At 39.8% G+C, this 27,797-nt stretch overlaps 1 protein-coding gene across 13 annotated transcripts in view; it reads right to left on the reverse strand.

Moving 5' to 3' along the window:
- R3HDM2 (R3H domain containing 2) overlaps positions 1-27,797 on the reverse strand; it is a 196,282-nt gene that overhangs the window by 118,168 nt on the left and 50,317 nt on the right. Inside the window, exon 1 of one of the 13 annotated variants that reach the window (XM_083356185.1) lies at positions 5,383-5,411. The exons of the other annotated variants lie outside the window; for them this stretch is intronic. The gene's annotated coding sequence lies outside the window, so the exon portion shown is untranslated. Of the gene's footprint in view, positions 1-5,382; positions 5,412-27,797 lie in introns of those variants that run through there. 13 annotated transcript variants of the gene reach the window in all.

The raw sequence follows: 27,797 nt of genomic DNA on the forward strand, positions 1-27,797 counted from the left end.
GATCTTACAAGAAATATTTAGTAGAAGTCATTGCTGACAAAGGACAGTTACGTTAAAGCTTCACACTCTTTCTAACAAAGGCAGTGAATGTTGACTGAATGTGTTCATTAAAGACATGACATTGTAACTGGGGTTGGTTTTTTTGCAGGGGGATGTCATTTATTTAACCAAAATCTCTATTATCTATAAATAAGATTTAGATAAAGTCTAGATCACACAGTAAATTGCAGTAGTTTAGGATTACAGAGTTCACAAATCTTCTTTACCACTCTAAGTTATTAAATCAAGCTGTTGTCCGCACTAAGCCTGAGGAAAGTTAGGCCTACAGAACTATAACCACCATATAAGTGATGAAAAATAAGTGGACTAAAGTGAAGCTGCCATTCTTTTGCATTGTAGAAAAACTGTCATGAGAACTAACATTTCATGGATAAAAGTTCTAGTTCAGCCTGTTCTTTACAGTGAGGGTTCTGTTGTTATCTTAGAAGAGAGCACACAAAAATATGTTGTGGTTGTTCATTCATTGTCAATAATAAACACCCTCTTGAAACTGTATTTTTTTCTTTTTAGTCATGCTAAAATTAGATGTGGTATGTCCAACAATGACTGATCAGGCCAGTTTGGGCACAGAATGTTCTCACACGTTGGACAGACATGTGAAGGCACTGCAGTTGTTACACTAGTAGCTCTGGCCTTACGTGACTTGCACTTGTGTTGTGCTTCAGCTGTGCTCCTTGCTTCATAGGCCTGATAGCTCTTATGGATGAGGCAATGCTAGTAGGGCACTTTTGTGCCATCATTTCCAGGTGGTTGTGTCTATACTGAGCAATCTCAGGGGGGGGGCTTTAGTATCTTTGAAGTGTTTCTTCTATCTTCCACACTAACTTCTTCCAACAGAATGTTCTCCAAAAAGAAGTTGCTTGGATAAGTGCTTGTCTGGCAAATGAGTGACATGATCTGTCCAATGGATCTGTGCTCTCATCAGCAATGTATGGACTGATGGTACACATGCTCTAGATAAAACTTTAATGTCTGACATTTGATCTTGCCATCTGATGCCTGTTATCCTGCAAAGTTAAGTAATGTTGAAGTGGTTGAGCTGTCTTGCCAGTCTTTGATACAGAATTCACATTGGGAACAGTAAGTACCACAGCTCTGTAGCTTAGGAGGTCTTCAAACTTGGCCCTTTTATGACTTGTGGGAGTTGAAGTCCACAAGTCATAAAAAGGCCAAGTTTGAAGACCCCTGCTGTAGACCTTCAGTTTTATTACTGATTCCTTGACATTCCCACACAGTGGGGCGCAGTCTACTAAAAGCAGAAATTGTCTCTGCTATTCCTGCAGGTTAACTTTTCCAGCAATAGTCATTGCTTAGGAGAGGATACATAATTAAAGTGCTCCACTGCCTGCAGTTTCTGCTCTTTTACTGTGATTAGGTTCTATGTATGGAGTATGAGAAGCAGGATGGTGCATGATTCTATTTTTTTTTAATGTTGATAGTAAATTCAAACTCCGTGTCACAAGTCATGGAGAATTTATCCATATTAATTTGCACCTCTGTCTCTAAGTGTCACAGGCATCAGCAAAGAGGAAGTCTCTCAGAACAGTTTCCTTCACTTTGGAGATAGGTTGGAAGTTTCATCAGGGTGAAGAGCTTCCCATCTACTCTGTATTTTGAGGCTGATTCCAGCATCACTCTCTCAGGAGGCATCTTTCAACAAGGCAAACAACATCATGCTGAACAGCGTGAGTGCAAGCACACAGCCCTGTTCAACACCACTTGTGACTGGAAAACCCTTAAAGGGTTCTCCACTGTCCAGCACCCTGATCAATATGTCAACATGCTATCATCATAAATGATAATGATAAATGATAAACATTATCACTGTATTGCCATCATTATAAAAAGGAATTCTCCACTCTCACCTGTTCTCGCTGTCAGCATAAACAAAACCAATCATATCAGACAGCCACTTCCTTACAACTACAAAGAGAAAATACAGTGGTAACCTAAGTAACGCTCTTTTATCGTTACACTGCAGTATTAGAACAAGCTCCCTATCAAGCTGTGCGGAAGAAACACTTAGCTAAGGTGTGCCAAAGTTCAGGTATCTTCATTGTAGCAGCATCCTGAATTAATCCTGAATTAATTCAGGACTAAAGAATGAAAACTCGGTGATGCCCAGATTATCATTCCAACAGTAAAGCAATTTCACTGAAGTCCAAACGTACCGACGCACCACATATTGAGTTCCCAATAGTCCGATTCTTTGGCAGCTGAAAAGATTTGAGCAACCAGTGGTTTCACAGAAATGGTTTCACACTGTCAAGAAGATATGTATTTCAGACAACTATCTGGAAGCACAGGAATAGCATCTTCTCAACTTCCTCTTTTACCACTTCTAGTGTTGAGGGAGATTCGAAGTTCTGTCTCTTGCTCTCCTGGCAGCCTCAATCGTTGTTAACTGATACGGTTGTTGTAGCGTGTCTTTTATATTGTTTCTCCATCTTCTTCTGGGCCTGCCTCATGCTCTTTGACCTTCTCCTCTTTTTGTTTATGCTTTGCATGGTGTGGAATCCCACAACATCCTCGCCAGGTGTCTTCATTTGCAGTCTTTGTATGCTGTTTAGAATGGGTTCTGTGCCAATTCTTTCTCTTGTGGTCTCCTTTCTGATTTTACGTCTTCTGCAGCTTTCCTCAAACATCTCATTTCCATGGTGACTAATTTTTGTTTATGTTTTGTTATAAGTGGCCATGTTTGGCCCTGGTAACATAGGGTGGGGATGAATATGCTTTGTATGAGATGCTTCTTTGTGCTGATCAGTACTGCTAATCAGGTACTGTTGTTCCTAGATATTTGAACTTTGGTACTGGTTTTAAGCTTGTTCCTTCTAATGCTATGTTCAGAGTATGCAGCTTTTTCCCCTGTAAGCAAGCATATAAGAATAGCACCACAAGAAAAACACACATACACAAATGTATGGGTCTGAACTGGAACTGTGCCACCATTACCAATCATATCAATCCCTAAATTTCCCTTTAGGAATAAAAAGGACAGTATGTGCAATATATGCAAAAACTATAGCCATTCAGATGAGAAGTCTGAGAAGAAATTTTTTTATTCATTATTTAATTAAGACACAGGTTTTTTTTTTTTAAAAAAAAACATCTACTCTTCCAGAGATCAGGATTATACAGAAATGCATCTTGCTTTAATTATTTCCCAAGGTTATTTGGGGGTTGGAGTGCTGACTGGGCTCTAATAAAAAGAAAAGAAATGTAATAGCCTTGACTTAAAATGTAGTTAGTTTTGCAGATCATAGCACAGGGTTTTCATCTTAGTTTTCACCCATCTCTGCTCAAACCCCTTTAGAGCAGGGGTCCCCGACCCCTGGTCCGTGGACCAGTACCGGGCCTCAGCATGCCAGCAACCGGGCTGCACAAACAAGCAAAGCCCCATCTGCAGGATGCAGGCAGCACACAAAACCGAGCCCCCTCCGGTCCGCAGAAAACCCTCTCTCCATGCAGTCCCTGGTGCCCAAAAGGTTGGGGATCTCTGCTTTAGAGGTTATACAAGGCAGAAACTGGATTGATTCTATGTTTGATGCTTTCCTAGTTTATTTTCAAGCTTTGCCAAAGGCTCATTAGAAACCTTTGTTTTTCCTTCATTTCTCCCTCTACGTATATCGATGCCCCTCCTATTTGAGGGCTGCGCCAAAACAAAGCATGGTCTTTCCCCTTTGATGACGTAAATTCATAAGACAATCCTTTCCAGTCTAGCCGTGAGAGACAGATATCAACATTTTCCAAAGAAACCCACAAATGGTTGTATGAATTCTGCCTATTTCACTGCTGCAAAGATGGAGATTAAGGAAAGATGTTCCCCTTACCCAGCACGTACCAGTTTTATATCAGCTGGCATTTCTCTTTTCTTCAAAGCTATTAAGATGCAGATGGGAACTGCCATCAGTGACGTCAAAATAGTCTCTTGGCAACGATTAAGAGGGCCATCCACCATGGGGATTTCCTGAAAATTTAGCATGAAAATTACCCACCTCCTCTGTAATGTCAAGATGTGCGACACTGCACTGGAATTCCTTTTAACCCATTCCTGCAGAAACAACCCCTCCGCTTCCTGGCACCCGTTCTCTTTGCCCAATTCCCTTATTCTTTCAAATAACAACAGTGGGAGGGGGAACATTCTGGGGTTATTATCCGCTGGTGAATACTGAACCAGCTGCTTCTTTCCAGAATTGGGGGGGGGGGGGAAATATGCCCACTCATAAAAATAGCTCTTAACTCTTTCCCACCCAAGAACGAGATGCTGCACAAAACAAAATGAGTTTGAGGGTTATATAATTTCACAGCAGCCACGTGAAATCCAATCCAGCTTTTCATTAACCCTTGCTGTCCACTGAATATGCCAAGTACTTAGCAATTAAAACAAGAAATGAACAAAATACCAAATGCGGAAGGGGGAAAAATACACAACCAAGCTAAGCTTGTGCTGAACGGCAAAGAAAGTTTCTAAGGTTATAACATACATGCCAGCTTTTAGAAAAACAGGTTGCAGAGGTGCCCATCCACACTCAAAAACAGTACAAGCTTACTTTGAATGTGCTGGGTGTGTTCACTTCTAAAACATCCAAGGCAGAGTTTCCATTTGAAAGGGACAAAGACAAAATGAAGGCAGAGACAGTTCTTAGCTGAGTTAACCAAATGCACTCAAGGGACCTTTTAATGGGAATGAGTCTTGGAATGGAGAGAAGTGTTAAGTACAGCAACAGTAATTCAGCTTCCTCCCATTCTTTCCTTCCCAGAATTTTGGAAATCCAGAGAAATAAGAACAAATCTGAAGAGAACATCCACTTGCAAAAAGTTATTTCCATTCACCTTTGACAAAACCATCCAACCAAAGCAGCTCTGCATTATTGACACCACTAGCTCTTAAGTTAACCTTCTTTGGACCCCGGTAAATGCTTCTTCAGCATTTCTATCATCTTTTTTTGATGATAAAAAAGGTACAGTTTTAGCAGACCGTTTTGGACAAAAATAGTTTGAGGATTTAACTTCCAATTAAACACCTAAGTAAACACAGCCAGAAAAGTTCTGAGGAAATCCTTCCTAGGCAATCCAGTTCACTCTAAAACAATAAATAATAAGACCATCATGACACACAGGGAAGAAAGCCAAAAATGCATCCATTTCATCCTACTGTGTTCAATGACATACAAATTTGGCTGACAGAAATCGCTCCAATTTAACAGCCGTTGCCTTTGAATCTGAACAAACGTCTATTGCAAAAATATGTACAATGTACATATTCAAAGTGCAGAAATTCAGAATTTTTTTTTTTTAAAAAAGAGAGAGAGAGATGCTCACCTCATCCTCAAAACCAAAGGAAGAATGAAAATGTGCACAAAATTTCCTCATCAGATTCCAGCAGGGAGTTTCTTCATGACACAAAAGAAAAGAGTGTGTTTATTTTTTTTTTGGGGGGGGGTGGGTAGAGATTCCCTTCTTCCCTCTAGGTGAAAGCACAGCAATAGGTCAGCAAAAGTGGTGACATGGAAGTCACCCAGCCCCTGCAAGTCTGAAGAAGGGGCTGTGTGGACGGAGAAGTCACAGAATCTGATATTCTTCATTCAGAAGACAAACCATTCACAAAATCCTCACTGAAGAGCAGGAACCCCCATCGCTGACGTATCATGATAGCCAGATAGCTGCACAATAAGATTTACAAGGACTGGTTTGTTGCAATCCGCACAAGATTTCTCTTCTATCAGCTCCCAACACACACACACACACACACACACACACACACCCCATTCCAAAATCATTAGTGACTTCATTCTAAAAATAAACTCACCCTTGATGGAAACTGCAACTCCAAGTAGGTCATCTATTTCCCCTTCTCAACAGGGATCTCATTGCCAGGATCAGGGATCGGAGAAATCATGCCAGGGGCTCATGGTTCTTGGAATTCCCCCCTCCTCACTCACCCGCCCCCTTCCGCGTCACTGCTGTGCCTGCCTTTTCAGCCCCCAGTGAAAAAAAGAAGGCTCCTCGCCACTTGCTACAGCATCTAATTACTCCTGACAAGCCATTCAGAAGGAAGCAAATCTCAGCTGCTGGAAGAGATGGCACAGAAAGCTCTGTCAATGGTAACTTCCACACACCCCCTCTCTCTCTCATTCAAAGACTTATGCAGAATCGCCTCTGCAAGGCTCAGGATAAGCACTTTAAAGACACAGCACCCTCTTTTCTGCCCTAAGAACGTCAACTGTAGAAGAACAATCAAACTAAAGGAGGGCTGTTTCTCCAGTAGAAGTTGCAATGTGCTTCCTCAGAAAGAGAAAGTTCTTGGTGCTGCTGAATTTTCAATCCCATAATTCAATTCCATAAGGATTTGTATGTAAATTTGAGTCATCTTTTATTTTGTTTACATTATTCTTCCCAAGCTCGGTAACTTCCATGTGTGGACTTATATGCTCCTAGAAATCCCCAGCCAGCCGGGTCACGGTTGAGAGTTCCAGAGATGGTCTACAATCTATAACAAGGCACGCTGGCTGAGGAATTCTGGTAATTGAAGTCCACAAGTCATAAAAGGGCCAAGTTTGAAGACCCCTGATCTATAAGATGGCTAGGTTGGAAAAGACAGGCGTACATGAATATAAACGCTTCATGCCAAGTTTCTACTCTATAACACACTTCACTGTCTTGCAAATATTCCCTCAGTCCACACTGTCCATCTTCATGATGCATATATACATGCCCATATTGCTATTCCCTGTAGCAGCAAAAAACATCATGCGAAGTACACCAAAAGAATAAGACGTGGTAAGCCAAAGAAATTAAAGATGTATCAGTATCTATTCAGGAGAGACAGAATAGACATATAAAGAGCTGGACCAAAACAAATTGGCTGCAATAAGTATAGCTAAATTGGTCTCATACATTCTAGCATTTTAAAATTGCACCAACAGTTCCGTATATGAGAGACTTCAATGTTTCAACAAATATACCAGGCAGCTGGACAGTGGTTCAAAAGTTTGCATATACAGTACGAGTAGTCCTCGACTTATGACTACAACTGGGATCAGAATATCCACTGGTAAGCAAGGTGGGTTGCTTTTCCTACAGTTCCCAAGAGAATCACTGCAGTTGTTAAGTGAATCACACCATCATTAAATGAATCCAGTTTCCCCCATTGATTTTACTAGCTAGGAATTACAAGTGACCCTGGGATGCTGCAAATACTGTAAATACATGCCAGTTGCCAAGTACCCAAGTTTTGATTACATGACTGTAGGAATGCTGCAACAATTGTGAGTGCAAGGACTGGTATATAAATAAGTTTTTCCAGTGCCACTACAACTTGGTGGCTAAACAAATAGTTGAAGATTACCTGTACTTAGAATATACCGGTACTTAGAAAGTGGATGACATAAAATGGTTCCAATTATTGCTCCTTCCTTGTTAAGCTGCATGGAGTGAGGCTTAAATGGAAGCATTTTCCAAATAAATTACCCTATGTCCCAACTGTACCACATTAATCAAAAGCAGACACAAGATATATACCTGACTTTTGCTGGCTCACAATACAGAATACTGATATGATTTTTAATCATAAGGCTAAAATTGGTGAGGTTTTCCCTACTAGGCAGATGTATCTGAAATGTAGAAGTAATTGCTACTAATGTTGGGGAGAGAGGGAAGAAGGAGATTGCTATTTTGCAAATGTGACTTTGGGGTCCCTAAGTATGTTCTAACTCTCAATATAATATAGTAAGTGACTGTGTAAACTGAGGTACATTTCAAAGACAAACAAGTGAAATAAAAATTACCAAGCAGAAAGCTTGTTGAGACTGCATGGTGGTGGTTGTTTTTTAAATGAAAAACAAAATAGTTCTCCCTCTATAAAATAGAATTCAGTTTTTAAAAAGTGTGGAATCCAGGTGTCTCATGATCTGCCTCTTTTCAAAAGAACGTGCCTGCAAACTTAGAACTTTCTATGGATTTCTGCTTTCAGCTCCTCCTCTATCTCTTTTTGGGGAATGGAGATACCGCTCTTTTTTTCAGCTATGGTACCAAAATTCTGATGCTAAGTGCAAAGGATCATTTCTCTTTGGGAGGGAGCCTGTTATAGTCTGACACTACAGACATCTGGATGTTAATGCTTGAATACTGCTCTGTTTTAGCAGAGGCAAAAGATTAAAAACCCTATGCATTTAAAAATATTCAAAGTTTCTTTGATTGGCTATAATTGATGACATTACACTTTCATTGCTGTGAAATATACTTTATGGATGTGCCTGAATCAAAACCAAGACAAAAATCTCTTAGTTAAACAAAAGAAAAATCTTATACCTTTGAAAACATGTGATCAGAATCCCTGAAAGGGTCAATCTAGTCCATGGGTAGGCAACCTTGGCTCTTTTATGACTCGTGGACTTCAAATCCCAGAATTCCTGAGCCAGCCATTTTGGAAGTTGAAGTCCACAAGTCATAAAAGAGCCATGGTGCTGGCTCAGGAATTCTGGAAATTGAAGTCCACAAGTCATAAAATAGCCAAGGTTGCCTACCTTTGATCTAGTCAAACAAATTGAATCAAATCCTTCAGAGATCCACCACATTACCTGCTATCCAAACATAAATAGGAATTCTGCATAAAATCTGAAAACTGGGTTTGGAACCGCAGGCCCGTTTTTCAAAAGCAACTGCTTATTTAAGGAGTTGAGAAAGTTTTCAGTGCTCCATATATAATAGAAAGGAAAGCCGAGTTTTGGGCCGGGAGGGGGGGAGACTATACTAAAATAAAGGAAAAGGAAAAATATACAAAGTTTTTAACAAGAGATTAAATCTTGTCCTCATAGAGCTATATTGATTAATCTTTCCACTAGGTCAATTAAAAAACCAATTTCTAGGTAAAAAGAGTGGACACATTTGACCTCCAAGGTCCCTTCCAACTACTTATTATTATTATTATTATTATTATTATTATTATTATTATTATTATTATTATTATTATTATTATTATTTCTAAGGGATTATCAAAATAAATCAATATTTATGCACAATAAATCCAAAAAGTTATTCACAGTTTGATAAGATTCCAGTTTCATTTTATAAGAACACATTAAGTCCTTTAACATTTATTTTTCTTCTCAATATCACATTAACAAATAAGAATATGAAATCAACTTCCAACTCTTTTATTTAGTGGCCTTTATTTATTTATTTATTGGAAAGTTTACTTATGTTTATTTTTAACCAATCTAGTCTAACCGAGTATTTGTATGACAACTACTGAGGCAGTAATCTTATCCTACTAAGTATGTTTTTCCTGCTATCACTCTCCTTGTGCGCAGAATAAGACAATTATATATATTCAACACAATGATTCATCAAAAATCTTAATTATGTTCTTTAAAAGGACAATGTTTTGCGGAAAGTAAATTACTTCAAACTTACTTGAAATGAAACACTTTTATAATTCAGAATTTTAAGTATCCCCAGTATTTCAGCATTCCTTTCTGAGTGTGCACATATGTACACACTTTACCGCAAAACACCTGAAACTTCCTCCTTACAGACACTCTTTCCTCTATAGCAACGTTTTTGAAACTGTGTTGTGATTCCTTAAAAATATCTATGGTTTCTCAAACGGGGTACGGTAGACCAACTTTCCTTAAAGCAAAACAAAAACTTGTAAGCCTTCTTTTGAAATATAAAGCCAGTTGCTTTCCAAAGGACGAATGGATATAAATCTATTGTGTTTCTCAAACTTTATAATTTTAAGATGTGTGGACCTCAAGCTCCCAGATTTGTGGAAATTAAAGTTCATGCATCTTAAACGTTGCCAAGATTAAAACCAAAAAACCCCACCAATCTAGATGAATTAAACCTCAATTAACCCTAACTTAAAATGCCCTCCAGTACACAATTAAAACCAGTCTGACCTGGACAAATTTAGCATGCTTCTATAATTTTTAGTTGCCCAAGAATCTGGCATTTCCACAATCTGCCTCTGCAGATTGACAACATGATATGGAATAGCTCTCCCTGATGGCTGAAAGCTAAGAGAGAGAAAATTGCTCAAAAGGGTTGTTTGGACTGAAGTACTTATTCCCAGAAATGGAAAGGGGGAAGGAAAAATCACAGCTGACAAGTATTTCTAAATGCTACAGGAAGAAAACTATATGTGATTTTAATGCATTACTATGAACTAAAATATAAATGCAGGATAATAACATTTTAGCATAGGTATATTTATTTTATGTTACTTTGAATATTATTTAGAAAAATATTGAGCCAAAACTACATGCCAAACAAATGTAGTCATCCACATCTTCACAAGGGATTCTTTTTTTATTTTTCTGTCACATACATGGATGTGGCACAGCTTATCCCTTGATTAAGGGGGAAATGTTTTGCCCTTTTAACTCAAGACAAAGGTGAGCGCCTTAAAAAAGTAGGTGACATTATTCTATAACCTCTTGGGAGTCCTGAAATTCAGGATGTACAAGGCACCTTAGGGACTTTAAATCAAAAAGTCAGCATTTCCAAGAAGCAACTAAAATCTATAGCTTTAGCTGCTCCATTTTTCAGAAAAGCTGTTCTTTTCTAATATGAATGGGGTTTCGTCAGAAACAAAGGCTCCCACAACATTAATGCATAATAATGTTTCATTACACATTAAAAGCTGTATTAGAGCAACTTTAACCAGCCACCTGAGCATGTATGAATTCCTCTCTCAACAATAAAGTTTACAATGGAACTGGTCTCTCTGCCCATAAAATGTATAGGGGCAATGCATGTACGCAGCTCCATGGCTCTCAGATCTAGTAAAGCAAGAAAAGCCACCAGCTGAACCAATTCACACCTTCTTGTTAATTCCATGTAATCCTTAAAAAAATATAATGGATAGGTGGGAAGAATTGTAAGCTGCTACATATTACAAGGGACGCGGTGGCTCAGTGGGTTAGGACGCTGAGCTTGTTGATCAGAAGTTCGGCAGTTTGGCGGGTCGAATCCTGAGTGCCGCGTAACAGAGTGAGCGCCTGTTACTTGTCCCAGCTTCTGCCAACCTAGCAGTTCGAAAGCACGTAAAAATGCAAGTAGAAAAATAGGGACCACTACGGTGGGAAGGTAACAGCGTTCTGTGCGCCTTTGGCGTCTAGTCATGCCGGCCACATGACCACGGAGACGTCCTCGGACAAGCGCTGGCTCTTTGTCTTTGAAATGGAGATGAGCACCGGCCCCTAGAGTTGGAAATGACTAGCACGCATGTGCGGAACCTTTACCTTTATATATATTACAATCATAAATGTTATTCAAATGGCAGAATTCATCCAAGAACATTCTACAATATGGTAATATTCTCAAGTTCTAGATCCCAGCTTTGAAAAATGAGGTGCCAGATTTTTGGTTCAATTGCAGGTACAAAATGTGATGTAAATATTAAAAATGCTTACGGTGGTGATAAAACTGAGGTACGGTTCAATTTAGTCCATTCTTTGACCCTGAACATCAGGAAAACTCAAATTTGAAGACAGTTTCTCCATACAAAACCCAGGATAGTCTCCATCAAATTAAAACCTTTATTGTTGTTTTCGTTTTTGTCTCAGCTATAGAAAAATAACCTCTGCTCTCATCTTTATACATTTTTCTAAGTTTGTATCAAAAAGCTCCCCTCGTGATCCACCCAATGCCTGTCCTATTAAGGCCAAATTCCTTCCATTTTACATGTTCTCTTTTCTTATTTACCGGTACTTTCTAAAAACGTAACTTTTGTAAAATTCAGCAACTGGCCATGCATTGGTTTCTAGATGGCTCTCTTGAGGAGCTAAGCAAGAAAGCGAGGCTAGTGTTAAGAAAGGCCAAGTCAACAATTTATTTTCATTTACAATTTATTTTATATTTCAAGAACACCTGGAGAAGAGGGGGGTAAAGGAAAAGCTTCTTTCACTCCCCCAGCAATTCTGAATGGTAGCGGTGACACAGAAAAAGCTTTAACCTGATTAATACGGTTATTCTGAAACTGCAACAATTCTGATCAGATACATTACGGGAGTTAAATTAAAGCCTCTACACTGCACTTAATTCTAATTAAGAATTAGTGAATTCTTCTAATTAATGAAACTTAGGGGGTTGCTTACATGTATGATAGAACTGAAGACAGAACATCTCTGAAGCTAGAATCTACCTATTCACTAAGTACTACAGGGACTGTTACAGATAAATAACAATTTTGCATGATTTTCAAAAATATGTTTCTAATCAGGCTACTGTGACATGTCATTAGGCGTGTGGGCTACACAGCAGTTTAAAGAAGGACTCAAGAAAGGATAGCATTCTGAAAAATTTGCAGAAATATAAACAAGTATATAACAAATTATAAGGTTGCAGTGCAATGAAGCTGCCCTGTAAAATCTTTGTAGCAAACTGAATTGCAGGCCAGTATTAACTGGCTGAAAGGATCAAATTAATTAATCCAATATAAGAAAATCAAGATGTAATGCCAGACACAGGTCTCATCCTAGACAATTTAGCACACATTTATACCAACAAAAAAGGCAACCTCAGAACAGAAAGTAGACACCCCCCCTCCTGGCTCCTATATCAATACATCCAGTTGAAAACTGTGACAAGAGTAATGGCACATTAAGCAACAGCAAGAAAAGAAGGCTCTGAGACCAAAGCCAAAGATCAGTAAAAGGAGAGAAATAAATTCTGAATCTTTCCTTTTGGACACTCCTGACTCGGGAAAGGAGTTTAACGCATGATGACTATATTGGGTTACAAAAGCGAACTGCCATTACCACACAAAAGTTATGAGGCTGCATAACATATATGCCATTTAGAACCCTCAAAGGAAACAAAAATGCTATTTTCAATAAATTTCCTTTCCTGTTTGCCCAGAGGTTGTTACTCTTACTCATCACAGGGAACCAGGAAAATGTCTATTTATCAACCTGTCCTACACACTGAGTCATAGTATCAGATGAAATTCATCTATCTTTGGCTATATCAAAAGGGTAACACAATGTGCTTTGAGAAGGAAAGCAATAAGTCCAGGAATTGTTTCAAAACTTCACACGCAGATTGTTCTTCAGAGCACAGCAATAATATTTTTGACCGCCTCCCTTTTTTAGTATCATTGCAAAGCACGTGCATTTCTTCTGTCATGGGGTGCTGCCTTCCCCTTAAGATTTTAGCACAACACATCCAGTCATTTTTTAGTTCTCCCCATCTCTCTAAATTGCCTGAGCATTTTAATATAGGGGCCAAGAGAGATTTTACAATCCTAATCTGCAGCCCTTGCAATGTTTATTTTCAGTCTTTGTTTAAAGGAACGACTGTGCACTTAAGGATTTCTTTTAATGGTCAAATTTATCCTCAGCAAGAACTCCGGGGCAAAGAAATGCAAGTCATTCCCTGAATGGCAATGAGAGGTTTAGACTATTCCTCATATATTACCTGGCTGGGCCATGGCTGTCATATGGAACAATTAATTTAGGCCCAGCAGGTGCATGCAGTGGAAATTGGGTCATTCGTGCTTTAGATTTATAACGAAGAGGTCTGTGTCATCAGGAAAGGGAACAGCATGCAGGTTTGCATGGTGCCAAAAGCTTTTGTCAAGCAAACCCCTGACACAGTAAGTGTGTGTGTGTGTGTGTGTATAGAAACCTATTTTCCCTGTTAATGCCTCCTCTCAATTCTATAGAGGCTACTTATTCTTAGGTAAAAGTATTGTTTTTTTCCACATAAATTCCAAAGCAGTAACAAGATATGAGGATTTGTTATTCCACATCAGACTACCGTTGCTGTCTTTTGATTCTGACACAAAACTTTTCTTCAAAGTGTCCAGCAGAGGTGGCTTTTCTTACACCCCACTATAAATGAAGAGGAACAGGGGGGGAAAAGCAGCCTAGGATTTCCCCAATGACAGTTATATTCTAACACTTGAGCCCATGCCCCCTTTACCCTGTTTTTCCTCCAGCTATTTAAAATAAATCCTGCTTTAGGATATAGCAAGTGAGATAACCAGTTTTTGTTTTGTTTCAGTCTTGGTATATTTGCTGTTTTGGGTATCTAGCAGCGTGGGAGGAGAGTGTTTTAACAGATGAAGTGGGATAAAAAATAACCTTACTATATGCTCTCATATTTTAAGGCCACTGGTTAAGAAAAGTAAGAACTCCTAAATTAGCTTAATCTTCTATTTCCTCTAAACTGGGGGGGGGAGACAGAATCACAATAAGAAGCCAGAAGGCCTGATCTAAACTGACAAAACTGCAAGGCATCAAGAAACACAGAAAGAGGAAGGACAGTTTTAAGGACAGTTGACCTGGCCCAGCACAGCCAACATTTTAGTCTTGAGCTTAGCTCAGTTCGACTAATTTGTGTTATCTTATAATGTGCGTTATGACAGTTTAATTTGCTTTCTTGTGTGATTCACCCATTGTGTGTTATAAAATATGATTTGTAGCTTAACATTATATGTGAATTTAGCTACTACAGTGAGTCAAGAAATAGTTGTACAAATTCTGATAGCGTGTCAGAGCTCAGCACAACAAACAAAAACAAGATCCAGTCTGCTTGATAGTCTTAAGCGTATCAGGAACATCACTTTTCTTTTCCATTTATGGTGGGTGCTCCAACACTGGAAATTTTTAAGAAGATATTGGACAGGCATTTGTCTGAAATGGTATAGGGTTTTCTGCCTGAGCAGGGGTTGGTCTAGAGAAGACCTCCAAGGTCCCTTCCAACTTTGTTGTCCTGTTAAGAGAGGCTAGAGCTCAATGACAAAAGACATTACTTACTGTATAAAATGTCTTGGGTTCAGTCCCTGTCTCTAAAAGTACAGCATGCCAAGATTTCTACTATTTCTATAATTTAATTAGTGAATTAACAAACAGCAGGAACATATCAGGGTAAAATACATGGAAAACAAAAGGAAATTATACAGTCATGGCCGAAATTGTTGGCACCCCAGAAATTTTTCCACAAAATCAAGTATTTCTCACATAAAGTATTGCAGGAACACATGTTTTGCTATACACAGGTTTATTCCCTTTGTGTGTATTGGAACACAACAAAAAAAGGGAGGAAAAAAAGCAAATTTGACATAATGTCAAACAAAACTCCAAAAATGGGCCGGACAACATTATTGGCACCCTTAACTTAATATTTGGTTGCACACCCTTTGGAAAAAATAACTGAAATCAGTCGCTTCCTATAACCATCAATAAGCTTCTTACACCTCTCACCCGGAATTTTGGACCACTCTTCCTTTGCAAACTGCTCCAGGTCTCTCTTATTGGAAGGGCGCCTTTTCCCAACAGCAATTTTAAGATCTCTCCACAGGTGTTCAATGGGATGCAGATCTGGACTCATTGCTGGCCACTTCAGAACTCTCCAGGGCTTTCTTGCCATCCATTTCTGGGTGCTTTTTGACGTATGTTTGGGGTCATTGTCCTGCTGGAAGACCCAAGATCTCGGACGCAAACCCAGCTTTCTGACACTGGGCTCTACAGTGCGACCCAAAATCCTTTGGTAATCCTCAAATTTCATGATGCCTTGCACACATTCAAGGCACCCAGTGCCAGAGGCAGCAAAACAACCCCAAAACATCATTGAACCTCCACCATATTTCACTGTAGGTACTGTGTTCTTTTCTTTGTAGGCCTCATTTCGTTTTCGGTAAACAGTAGAATGATGTGCTTTACCAAAAAGTTCTATCTTGGTCTCATCTGTCCACAAGACGTTTTCCCACAAGGATTTTGGCTTACTCAAGTACATTTTGGCAAACTGTAATCTTGCTTTTTTATGTCTCTGTGTCAGCAGTGGGGTCCTCCTGGGTCTCCTGCCATAGCATTTCATTTCATTTAAATGTCGATGGATAGTTCGCGCTGACACTGATGCTCCCTGAGCCTGCAGGACAGCTTGCATTCCTTTGGAACTTGTTTAGGGCTGCTTATCCACTATCCGGACTATCCTGCGTTGCAACCTTTCATCAATTTTTCTCTTCCGTCCACGACCAGGGAGATTCGCTACAGTGCCATGGGTTGCAAACTTCTTGATAATGTTGAGCACTGTGGACAAAGGCAAATCTAGATCTCTGGAGATGGACTTGTAACCTTGAGATTGTTGATATTTGTCCACAATTTTGGTTCTCATGTCCTCACACAGATCTCTTCTCCTCTTTCTGTTGTCCATGCTTAGTGTGGCACACACAGACACACAATGCAAAGACTAAGTGAACTTCTCTCCTTTTTATCTGCTTTCAGGTGTGATTTTTATATTGCCCACACCTGTTACTTGCCCCAGGTGAGTTTAAAGGAGCATCACATGCTTGAAACAATCTTGTTTACCCACAATTTTGAAAGGGTGCCAATAATTTTGTTCGGCCCATTTTTGGAGTTTTGTTTGACATTATGTCCAATTTGCTTTTTTTCCTCCCTTTTTTTGTTGTTCCAATACACAGAAAGGGAATAAACCTGTGTATAGCAAAACATGTGTTCCTGCAATACTTTTCTGTGAGAAATACTTGATTTTGTGGAAAAATTTCTGGGGTGCCAACAATTTCGGCCATGACTGTATATTTATGGGACACTGAAAAAAACTGCCAGAAAGTTTAGACATTTTTGAGCTTCTAAAAGAGTTTATAAGAAACACTGCTGGCTACTTACATGGTTCTTATTATGAATTACTGAAAACATAAAAGTCCACATTTATACAGCTGGTTGGGAATGAAATTTGGGGTCTCCTTAGAAGATGTGCAGCTGTCATTGGCAAATATATAAAACAAGGCTTCAGAAATTAGGTCACAGGCAAAAAACCCCAACACTTTGCCAGTTTAGGAGCTGACAAGCAACAACTTCTGCCCTAGATTTGGGATATTCAGTAGAGGATGAATCAGGTACATAATGCCAAAATAAAAAGTAGGAGGGAGGACTTGTTGTAGGCTTTCTGTTCAGAGCATAATTATGAGACAAATTTTTATTTTAAAATGCAAAATCCTGTCATTTGTGTCATTCAACTTTGTTGTTGTTGTTGTTGTTAGCTGCGAAGTCGTGTCCGACCCATCGCGACCCTATGGACAACATTCTTCCAGGCCTTCCTGTCTTCTACCATCTTCTGGAGTCCATTTAAGCTCACACCTACTGCTTCAGTGACTCCATCCAGCCACCTCATTCTCTGTCGTCCCCTTCTTCTATTGCCCTCGATCTTTCCCAGCATTAGGCTCTTCTCCAGTGAGTCCTTCCTTCTCATTAGGTGGCCAAAGTATTTGAGTTTTAGCTTCAGGATCTGGCCTTCTAAAGAGCAGTCAGGATTGATCTCTTCTACGACTGACCGGTTTGATCGTCTTGCAGTCCAAGGGACTCGCAGGAGTCTTCTCCAGCACCATAGTTCAAAGGCCTCAATTCTTTGGCGCTCAGCCTTTCTTATGGTCCAACTTTCACTGCCATACATTGCAACTGGGAAGACCATAGCCGTGACTATACGTACTTTTGTTGACAGGGTGATGTCTCTGCTTTTTAGTGTGCTGTCTAGATTTGCCATGGCTTTCCTCCCCAGGAGCAAGCGTCTTTTAATTTCTTGGCTACAGTCCCCATCTGCAGTGATCTTAGAGCCCAGGAAAATAAAATCTGTCACTACCTCCATTTCTTCCCCATCTATTTGCCAAGAATTGAGAGGGCCAGATGCCATGATCTTGGTTTTCTTAATGTTAAGTTTCAACCCAAGTTTTGCACTCTCCTTCTTCACCCGCAACAAGAGGCTCTTTAGTTCTTCTTCACTTTCTGCCATTAGAGTGGTATCATCTGCGTATCTTAGGTTGTTGATATTTCTTCCGGCAATCTTAATTCAAACTTTTGATTCATCTAGCCCTGCCTTTCTCATGATGTGCTCTGCATATAAGTTAAATAGGCAGGGCGACAGTATACAGCCTTGCCGGACTCCTTTCCCAATTTTGAACCAATCAGTGGTTCCGTGTCCAGTTCTCACTGTTGCTTCTTGACCCGCATATAGGTTTCTCAAGAGACAAATAAGATGGTCTGGTACTCCCATCTCTTTAAGAACTTGCCACAGTTTGTTATGATCCACACAATCAAAGGCTTTAGCATAGTCAATGAAGCAGAAGTAGATGTTTTTCTGGAACTCCCTAGCTTTCTCCATGATCCAGCGTATGTTGGCAATTTGATCTCTAGTTCCTCTGCCTCTTCGAAATCCTGCCTGTACTTCTGGTAGTTCTCGATCCACATACTGCTGAAGTCTAGCTTGTAGGATTTTAAGCATGACTTTACTAGCATGAGAAATGAGTGCAATGGTGCGATAGTTTGAACATTCTTTGGCACTGCCTTTCTTTGGAATTGGAATGTAAACTGATCTTTTCCAATCCTGTGGCCACTGTTGAGTTTTCCAAATTTGCTGGCAAATTGAGTGTAGCACTGATTTGCCCTATTGTAAGTCATTCAACTTACAATAGGGCAAATCAGCTCTTTGGCTTGCCTATTTCATTTTTCTTCCTCTCCCACCCATCTCATGCTTGCCCGGTAAGCTTTCTCTTAAACAACAATAACAAAAATCGATCCAGTGTGCTAGAAGCCAAATCAACCTGCTCAATGCCAATGGGACATTCTTCCAGCCAGAGGAGGGGACAGCCTAGTTTCATCAGTCCTCTGGCTGGCACTGGCCCAGGAACAATCCAAAGTACCACAAACCATGATATAATCTAGTCCTCTTATTGGAAGGCTTTCAGGAAGGAGTTCTCCAGTTCTGGGAGGTATTCTCCCAGATATTACAAGCTGTCATCTCTCTGAAGCAGAGACTTTGGTGTGTAGCAAAAGTCAAAATCTGAGCAACCTCAAAAGGAAATTCTGGAAATGCAGCACAGAGAGAGAGAGAGAGAGAGAGAGACAGACAGACAGACAGACAGACAGACAGACAGACAGACAGACAGAGGAGTTTGTGTATGACTCATTCTTAAGCATGAAGCATTGTTCCGTAAAGCTCATGTATGATAAACTTGTACTTGTTTCAACGTGCTCTCTTTTTTATGTTTCAGACCAATGCTTTTGGAGCAAAAGCTGAATTTTGATTCATCAGGTCAAAATTAAGTTTGGTCTCTTTGCAGCTACATGGCCTTGAAAATCTTGTTTCAGAAAGGAAATTTGCACTCCCTAACCACTGATGTGGCCAGCATTACAGCAGAAATCCCTCTTTTCACAAGACAATTGGATCCGACTAAATGCTGGCAACAGTAGCCAAACTAAATGCCTACTGAGATGAGCTAGAAGATTTTCCATCTCTTTGGTTGGAAGGTGAAATATCACCTAAACCTGACCAACTTTACTCACGCCTCACTAACCCAACGATGCAATGTGGATTTAATAAAATGTGAAATCGTGTCTAGCAAGATCTTACACTTTCTCTGAACTCATGAGATGAGAAAAAACTGTTCAGAATTAAGGAGCAATGCAACTAGCACAAATGATCTAGAAGCTGACGTGCTGCCCGCAAATCCAAATTCGGCAAAGAAACTAATTATGTGCAGATTATTATGAAACACTTATATACTCAGGAGAATTACCAGCACTCTGAAATGAAGAACTACATTTGGCTTTTTTTTAATAGACAAAGCATAGCTGCGGACAGGGTGCAAACAATACAAGTAGAATGAACAGGTGGCAATAGGTGGCAAGTCAGTAACACTATTTTCCCGTTCCAAGCTTCTTCAAACCTTGGAAGAAATATTTCTGTGGAAGAGGGGAAAGAATTCTGAAGCCTTAAGCAGTACTGAGAAATGCTTAGGTAATGAAGGGGAATGGACCATCGTTAAAAGGGGGAATGGGCTATCATTAGAGAAAAAGATATCTCAGACTAATGTTTAAATTGCATCTCACTAAACAGAATGTCTCCAGTGAAGAAGAGAGTTTAATTTCACGTATAAGGTCACCATTCAGACACAGGGCACTTTCCAAAAGGAAAAAGGCCGTCTCTGCTCTGATGGGGCTTTCAATTTAGAAAACTGACACAGTAGACCAAAGATGTATAAGCTACCACTGTACGAGGCAGAGGCTGCCTTTGCTTGGCACAGCACAACAGACAGCTGCATTCTTCAAACTTGACTCAGGTCTACATTTAATTAAAATTAAGTTAATGTAATCTATGGGCAACTAATATAATTGCTCCTTTTGAACATAATGCATTTTCATTCTGTCAAATTCAAAGTTATACTTAATGGCAAATTCTGAAGCAAAGGTTTTTCCTGTAAGCAATTGTCAAACAAGTGAAGGAAAGGAAGAGAAGAACAGGAAGCTAATTTACACATTGAGATATAAAGGATATCATATAATCAAAAATTAATTTAAACCATTATATTGCTTTGTAATAAATTCTATTTAAACAATAAAAAATAGCCGTAATTAAAAGCAAAGCCCAGGACAGAGCTTTAAAGAAAATAAATTATTGTTTAAGGTTAGTTTTACTATCCAGCAAAATAGCAACAACAAGCCAACCTTGGTTGATTTTGAAAAGTTAAGTAGGATCAGACTTGGTTAGTACTTGGCTAAAAGACTAACGGGAACCCCCAGACTGTAAGTTAAAAGGTAAATAAATATTCTGGAAGAATCTTGTTATCATTGCCAATAATAACTTTGCTCAGTGCAAAAGAGCAGGATTAAACACAAAATGACAAATTTGGTTGTGGGTGGGTAGGCAGTCACCCACCTTTCTATATATTTATGTGGCCATCTGTATGAGGCCCAGAGGCTGGCACCTTACTTTGTAGCAAGCTATCTTATTTTTTGAATCGGGGCAAGCAAGGATTGTATGGAAAATATAGCAGGCACTACACTTAACCATCCTCACAGGGAACTTTAGAGCTGTATCAGAAGCGTATAGAGAAAAGATTACATATGTCAACAAGATTTGCTAAGATGGGCCACAGTAATAAACAGATGTAAAGCAAACCCTTAACTCAGGGGTCTTCAAACGTGGCCCTTTTATGACTTGTGGACTTCAACTCCCAGAATTCCTCAGCCAGGCATGCTGGCTGAGGAATTCTGGGAGTTGAAGTCCACAAGTCATAAAAGGGCCACGTTTGAAGACCCCTGCCTTGGCTTTTGTTATCCTGTGCTAAAGTTTGAAGGACAAGGCTGGATGTGGCCCCTAGACATACCACAATCTTCTACAGCAGGGGTCCCCAACCCCTGGTCCATGGACCAGTACCAGGACGCAGCATGCTACTAACCGGTCCACACAAAAAAGCAAAGCCCCATCTGTGGGTTTCAGGCAGCACACAAAACTACACCCCCTCCGGTCCACGGAAAAACCTCTATCCGCTGAACCAGTCCCTGGTGCCCAAAACGATGGGGACCTCTGTTCTACAGGAAACATGTCTCTTCTCAGGGCAGGAAACTAGGTGTTGCCTGTTAAATAAGCTGATGTGGAACACATGCCTTAAATCTAGAATGAAGATTGTTACACTAACATAAGCACCCTTACAAAGAAAGTCGCTGTCCTCTGTTCTAGATAAACAAATCTACATACCAACCCAGCACTGGCAGAGTCATTCGTCCCACTTTTAGTTACTGGAACCAGATTCATAATCCAGTAATATTTTGTTCTCCTGCTACGTTTAATCGCTTCTCCCCCAAAACAAGAGAAACTGATCTGCACTTTGACCATTCTAAATTAGGTAAGTTCTCAGTGCCAGCCTATATTCCCTTTGCTCAGACAATAGTCTGGTTATAACACATACACTCATTGGGGGGGAGGGGAGAGGGCGCGGTGTGTGCATTATCATAGGCAGTGGCTATCTACTTCTTTCCCCTTTCCTGAAGCTGGCAGAATTTGACATGAACCAAATCTGTCAAGAGCTCAAGACAGACCTGTGGGCTCTAATGAGCAAGTAAGGTTGGGGGGGGGGGTGAAGGTGGAGGGTGAGGTGGAGATCACGCTGCTCCATTCAGCTCCAAACAATGATAAATAATTCAGGAAGAAAAATACCGCAATACAGAGTACCCAGCAGGGTTTAAAAATAGAACACAGAGAAGTCAAAAGAGGAGACAGCAAGAGTGCAAGCACCATAGAGAACAGGGATCTGTGTCAACAAATTAAAAGCTACCAGATGCTACGATCATGACAGAGTCGGCTGCCGCCAGATTGCAGCAATCACGACATCCTGTTGTCACCCAACACCCGGTGCTTTAAAAGAAAAAAAGCTCATTTGTTCTCTGGAAATGCAGCAATTCATTCTAAAACAAATACTTATTCAACAAGATGAAACATTAGCTCTTTCGCTAACGGTATAAATCCATTGCATTTCAGGATCAAATGGAAGAAAATCAGGAAATCATCATCATCATCATCAACTTGTCATGGGCATGGCTTAAGATGGGAACCATCAAGAAACAGAAGGCTTAATACTGGCTGCTCAAGAACAAGCACTACAAACTAATGCCATGAAAACGAAGATACAAAAATCTACTGACAATCCAAACTGCCGACTTTGCAACAACAAAGCTGAAACTGTTTCACATTTAATATGTGAGTGCAGCAAAATCGCACAAACTGATTACAAAGCTAGACATGACCGAGTTGCTAAACTAATCCACTGGGCATTGTGTAAAAAATACGACTTGCCTGTGTCCGAAAAGTCGTGGGAACAGAGAGTGGAAAAAGTTGTCGAGAATGAGAGGGTGAAGATCTTGTGGGACTTCTGAATACAGACAGATCGCCATTTGGAGCACAACACGCCAGATATCACAGTTGTAGAGAACTGAATCGTACAACTGATTGATATCGCTGTACCAGGAGATCCCAGAGTCAAAGAAAAAGAAGTGGGAAAAATTACGAAATACCGCGACCTGGCCATCGAAACTGCGTGATTATGGATGAAACGCGTAACAGTGATACCCATTGTCATCGGGGCACTGGGAACTATGTCCAAAAACTTTACAAAACACATCAAAAAATTGCAACTTCCTGCAATAACTCCAGCAAAGCTACAAAAAACTGCGCTACTCGGAACATCTTACATTTTAAGAAGATACCTGGTTGATACCTAGGATGCTAGCAGCAGCCCGTGTCAACCATTAGTGCCAGTTAATTTGAGTGTTCAGTTGACTGAGTTTCATGTTTTATGAAAAGTTGTTTAATAATAATAATAATAATAATAATAATAATAATAATAATAATAATTAGTAGTAGTAGTAGTAGTAGTAGTAGTAGTAGTACCAATAGTAATAGGCATCTTGGGTGCAATCCCAAAACGGGAGCACCACCTGAACACCATTGGCATTGACAAATTCGCCATTAGTCAATTGCAAAAGGCGGAATTACTAAGAACAGCTTCCATCCTGCGACGATATCTATAAAACCATCAAACATCCACATCTGCCTATCTCAGGTCCTTGGTAAGGACTCGATAGGTAGACAAAAATGCCAAATCCAGTCTGAACATATGACTGACTGTGTGAATAATAATAATAATAATAATAATAATAATAATAATGAGGAGGAGGAGGAGGAGGAGGAGATGGAAGGGATCTTAGAGGTCATTTAGTCCAACCCCCTGCTCAGACAGGAAACCCTATACCATTTCAGACAAATGGCTGTCCAGTCTTTTCTTAAAAACTTCCTGTGTTGGAGCATTCACAACTTCTGGAGGCAGGTTGTTCCACTGATCAATTGTTCTAACTATCAGGAAATTTCTCCTTAGTTCTAGGTTGCTTCTCTGTTTAATTAGGTTACCATCCGTTGCTTCTTGTCCTGACTTCAGGTGCTTTGGAGAATAGCTTGACTCCCTCTTCTTTGTGGCAGCCCCTGAGATATTGGAACACTGCTATCATGTCACCCCTCGTCCTTCTCTTCATTAGAAAACCAGACATACCTAATTTCAGCAACCAACCGTTCCTTATATGTTTTAGCCTCCAGTCCCCTAATCATCTTTGTTGCTCTTCTCTGCACTCTTTCATCTTTATCACAAAGCATACTAAAAGATGCAAGGCATCACTAATTCACTTCTAAGATATACAGTACTAATGGAAATACCAGCATTAATCAACCTATCTACCTCCTTCTATCCCAAAGTTTGAGGTTCCAAACTAGTTCTAATTTACTATCTCTGCTGTTTATTATTTATCACTAGCTGGATATTTTACTTTCAGCAATTATTGTGTCCTGTAAAACATGGAAGCACTCACACAGGACAATAGAAGGAAACACTAATTACCACAATCCTTGTTTTGTGATTTCTTTTTCAGCCCAGTGTCATTCCTAAAAATACTGCATCTCTCTACCACATATATTCCAAAATGCCCTCTCAAGGGGGGAGTACAAAGCAGACCGGCAATTCTTGCATATCATTACAGACAAATTATAGATAAACCTGAACAGAAATGCTTTAGTCATGTGTGGGATTATACAACTTAACTGTTCTTACCCTAGATGTATCTTTTATATTCAGAATTCTTTTATTAAACTTGTTATACGTTGGACTACTAATCTCAGAAGAATGCATTTGTTACAAGCAATTTGCACTAAAACAAAGGATATCTTCCTTGGATATCTATCCCAGATAGGGTCAGTTTTCACCACAATTTCCTCTCCTAGATCTAAGCAATACTGATCACTTCAAAATATGCAGACAACTGGATATTCAAAAAGGAAATTCAGCATCTGAGATGATGGCCTGGAAGACAAGGTAACTACTTTTAACAGTCTCTTATTTTATAATAATCTCTATATGTCTCCAGGGAGATAGGCCATGTCTGCAAGGTAGTTTGCAGGCTCTACTGCAAGAAAAATATACAGAGCTGTCACTGGAGCTTACTTTATTAATCAACACAATTTTATTTTGTTATCTGAATCAGCACAAAATGTATCTGTGCTTTCTTTTTAAAAAAGAAAGGCACATCACACACACAGGAAGAGAAAGAGAGGGAGAGAAGAGAACAAGAAAACCTCATTTTTGCCACCAAAGATGAATTAATGAAAACCTCAGACTGTGTTAAATTTCTCAGTAAGGGGGAGAAGAGCAAGTAATCTTACATTTAAGCTTAAGAACAAAAACCCCCCTCACATTTCCGTCTTTATCATGAAGAATACTAAAACACTACAAGGCATCACCGATTCACTTCTTATACATACAGTACTAATGGAAATCTCAGCTTTAATCAACCAAGCTACTGTTCTGATTTAATGGAGTGCCATTATCCTGTCTAGCTTTTAGCACAATTAAATCAACACTATTCCATTTTTACCTCTAAAGCATGAATATTATCACTTACTACTTAAAAATCAAAGTGACAGTCTTTAAAATGAACACTCTTGGGCGATCCAGGTTTGCTTAGTATTTGCTCTCCAGAACTCTTACCTGTTCTGTAGGCCTCGGTTCCAAATATCTTATGCCACCCCAAATCTTGAACAGAATATCACATTTGTAAAATACAAGCATATCAATATTATACCAGCTTACTTTTTTGTACCCTTTCAACTGAAAACAAAGCAATCTCAAATTCAAAGGAATGGAGGAAGAACTGCGTGAGTGAATCTACCAAAAACTTTTAAATCAAGATAGATAGATAGATAGATAGATAGATAGATAGATAGATAGATAGATAGATAGATAGATAGATAGGAGTTGAAGTCCATGAGTCATAAAAGAGCCGAGGTTGCCTACCCCTGATCTAGTCATACAACATGGTAAGCCAAAAAGCTTTAAATCACACCGCAGAGGACTATTACAATGGCAAAGAGGAACAAATGGCATGCTCCTTTTCCTCTCTGTTTTCTTGCAGGGAAAAAAATGGCTTTTCTGATATATTGATGTACATAGCATTGCTTAATAAGGCCTTGGATTTTAAAGCAAGCCTCTCAGCTTCTCCAGTCCTTCCCCATTCCCAGCTGTGTTGTTATCTTCTAATGTGGTGTGCCTGAGGAAGTTATCTCAACCACCTGTTGCTGGAAAGATTTCCTGATATTGTCTCACAGAAACTTTTGGCTGGCTGTTAGGTAAGACATATAAACAATGAGTGTAATGAAGCAGAAAGATGACTAACTGCAGCAATATACCATGCATGTTTGGAAACCTTTCTTAGGGATCAGCTGCAATAGACCATATTCCCTAGAAAACTACTGTATACCAGCCAGTATGATCTGGGGAACATTCACTCTTATTAATGATGGGTCTCCAACATCTAAAAGAACATGACATTCTGCTGTGTGTTCACATCCATCTAATGAAAGTTGCTATTCCCGGTTTGTTGTCTTGACAGTGAGTGTTTCCTACCTATCTTCTCCTTTGCAGTTAAAATTATTGCTCTTTTGCGTAGTTTAACAAACCTCTTCAGATTCTACCTCACTATGTACTTATGTTCACTGCCCACAAAGCCACAAATCTACTACTCACAGTTTGCTGGGACAAAATTAATATATGTTTGAAACTAGTATCATGCGTTTTTATGATGTTCTGTCTTTTAGACTATTCTATTTCTTACGTTTAAACTGTAATTAATCCTTTTGCTAAACTGGAAAGATCAATATAAATATTAAGAAAATCTAAACTGTTACAAAGTGTCTCCAACTATTTTATATAGCGTGTTTCTTAAAAACCATGGAGAAAATGTTATTAGTTGGAGTCAAATGTTAAATGTGATCAACAGTCAGGGTACTCTATGTATTAGAGCAATCAAAAAAGCAAAAAGGAGGGGAGGGGGAATCCAGTTAACTGATTAACAAGTATTGACTAAACACAAAACTTTTTTCAGAGAATTGCCAGCCAATTAAAAACTGTCAGGGTTTCCTGCCTGAGCAGGGGGTTGGACTAGATCAGGGCTTTTCAACTTTTTCACCCATTGTACCACTTTTAGGATATGGCAACATCCAAGTACCACCAGTCGCCTAGCAAGGTGACAAAAACTTGATGACCAAAAAAAGAAAAAAAGAAAAAAAGTGAAGTACAGCTAGTCCTCGACTTACAACAGTTCACTTAGTGACTGTTCGAAGTTACAATGGCACTGAAAAAAAGTGCCCTCCAAGCCACAGCCGAGCAAGACACTTGCCTGCCCGCCCAGCAGCACTCTTCCTCCTGTCTGAGGTTTTCATCGTTGTGAGCATTTCTGTTGAGGATTGGCAGCGGGGGTAGGGTGGGGGGGTTGTTTGGTTTTTATTCCCCCCCCCCCACTGGGTAGTTGCAGCAGGTTTTGGTCACTTCACGTGACCCTGGGACACTGTGACCATCATAAATATGAATCAGTTGCCAAGCATCTCAATGTAAATCACAAGACCCTGGAGATGCTGCAACATTCCAGCTGATCAGCGCTTCTTTTGGGCTCAGCAGAAGTGCCAGGATCAGCACCGAGCTCCAGCTGGAGCCTGGTGCTGATCCAGGCACTTCCACTGAGCCCTGACAGCCCTGCAGCTCCAGCCATCTCTCGCTCAGGCTTGTGCGGTGCTGCCACTGGTTCAGCTCGTTCCCCTCCCCCGCTACCACTTTCCTAGGATGGTTGCATACCACCTGCTAGGTGCCAATGTACCACAGGTGGTACCCGTAACACTGGTTGAAAAGCTCTGAACTAGATGACCTCCAAGGTCCCTTCCAAATTTATTATTAAACAGATTAGATAAAAATAATTTTGCATTTTACCAAACACACTAGCTGTAAGATATAGAAAATAACTGTTCATTAAAAGAACAGACAAAAAAAATATTTTCTGAAGAGCCAGAGTTTGTTTCACCAAAGCATCTGAATTCAGCCCATAGCCCAGGTTCTAACCAGCACTGCA

The sequence above is a fragment of the Vipera ursinii genome (assembly GCF_947247035.1).
Source record: "Vipera ursinii genome assembly, chromosome: 2".
In the NCBI taxonomy this organism is placed as follows: Eukaryota; Metazoa; Chordata; class Lepidosauria; order Squamata; family Viperidae; genus Vipera; species Vipera ursinii.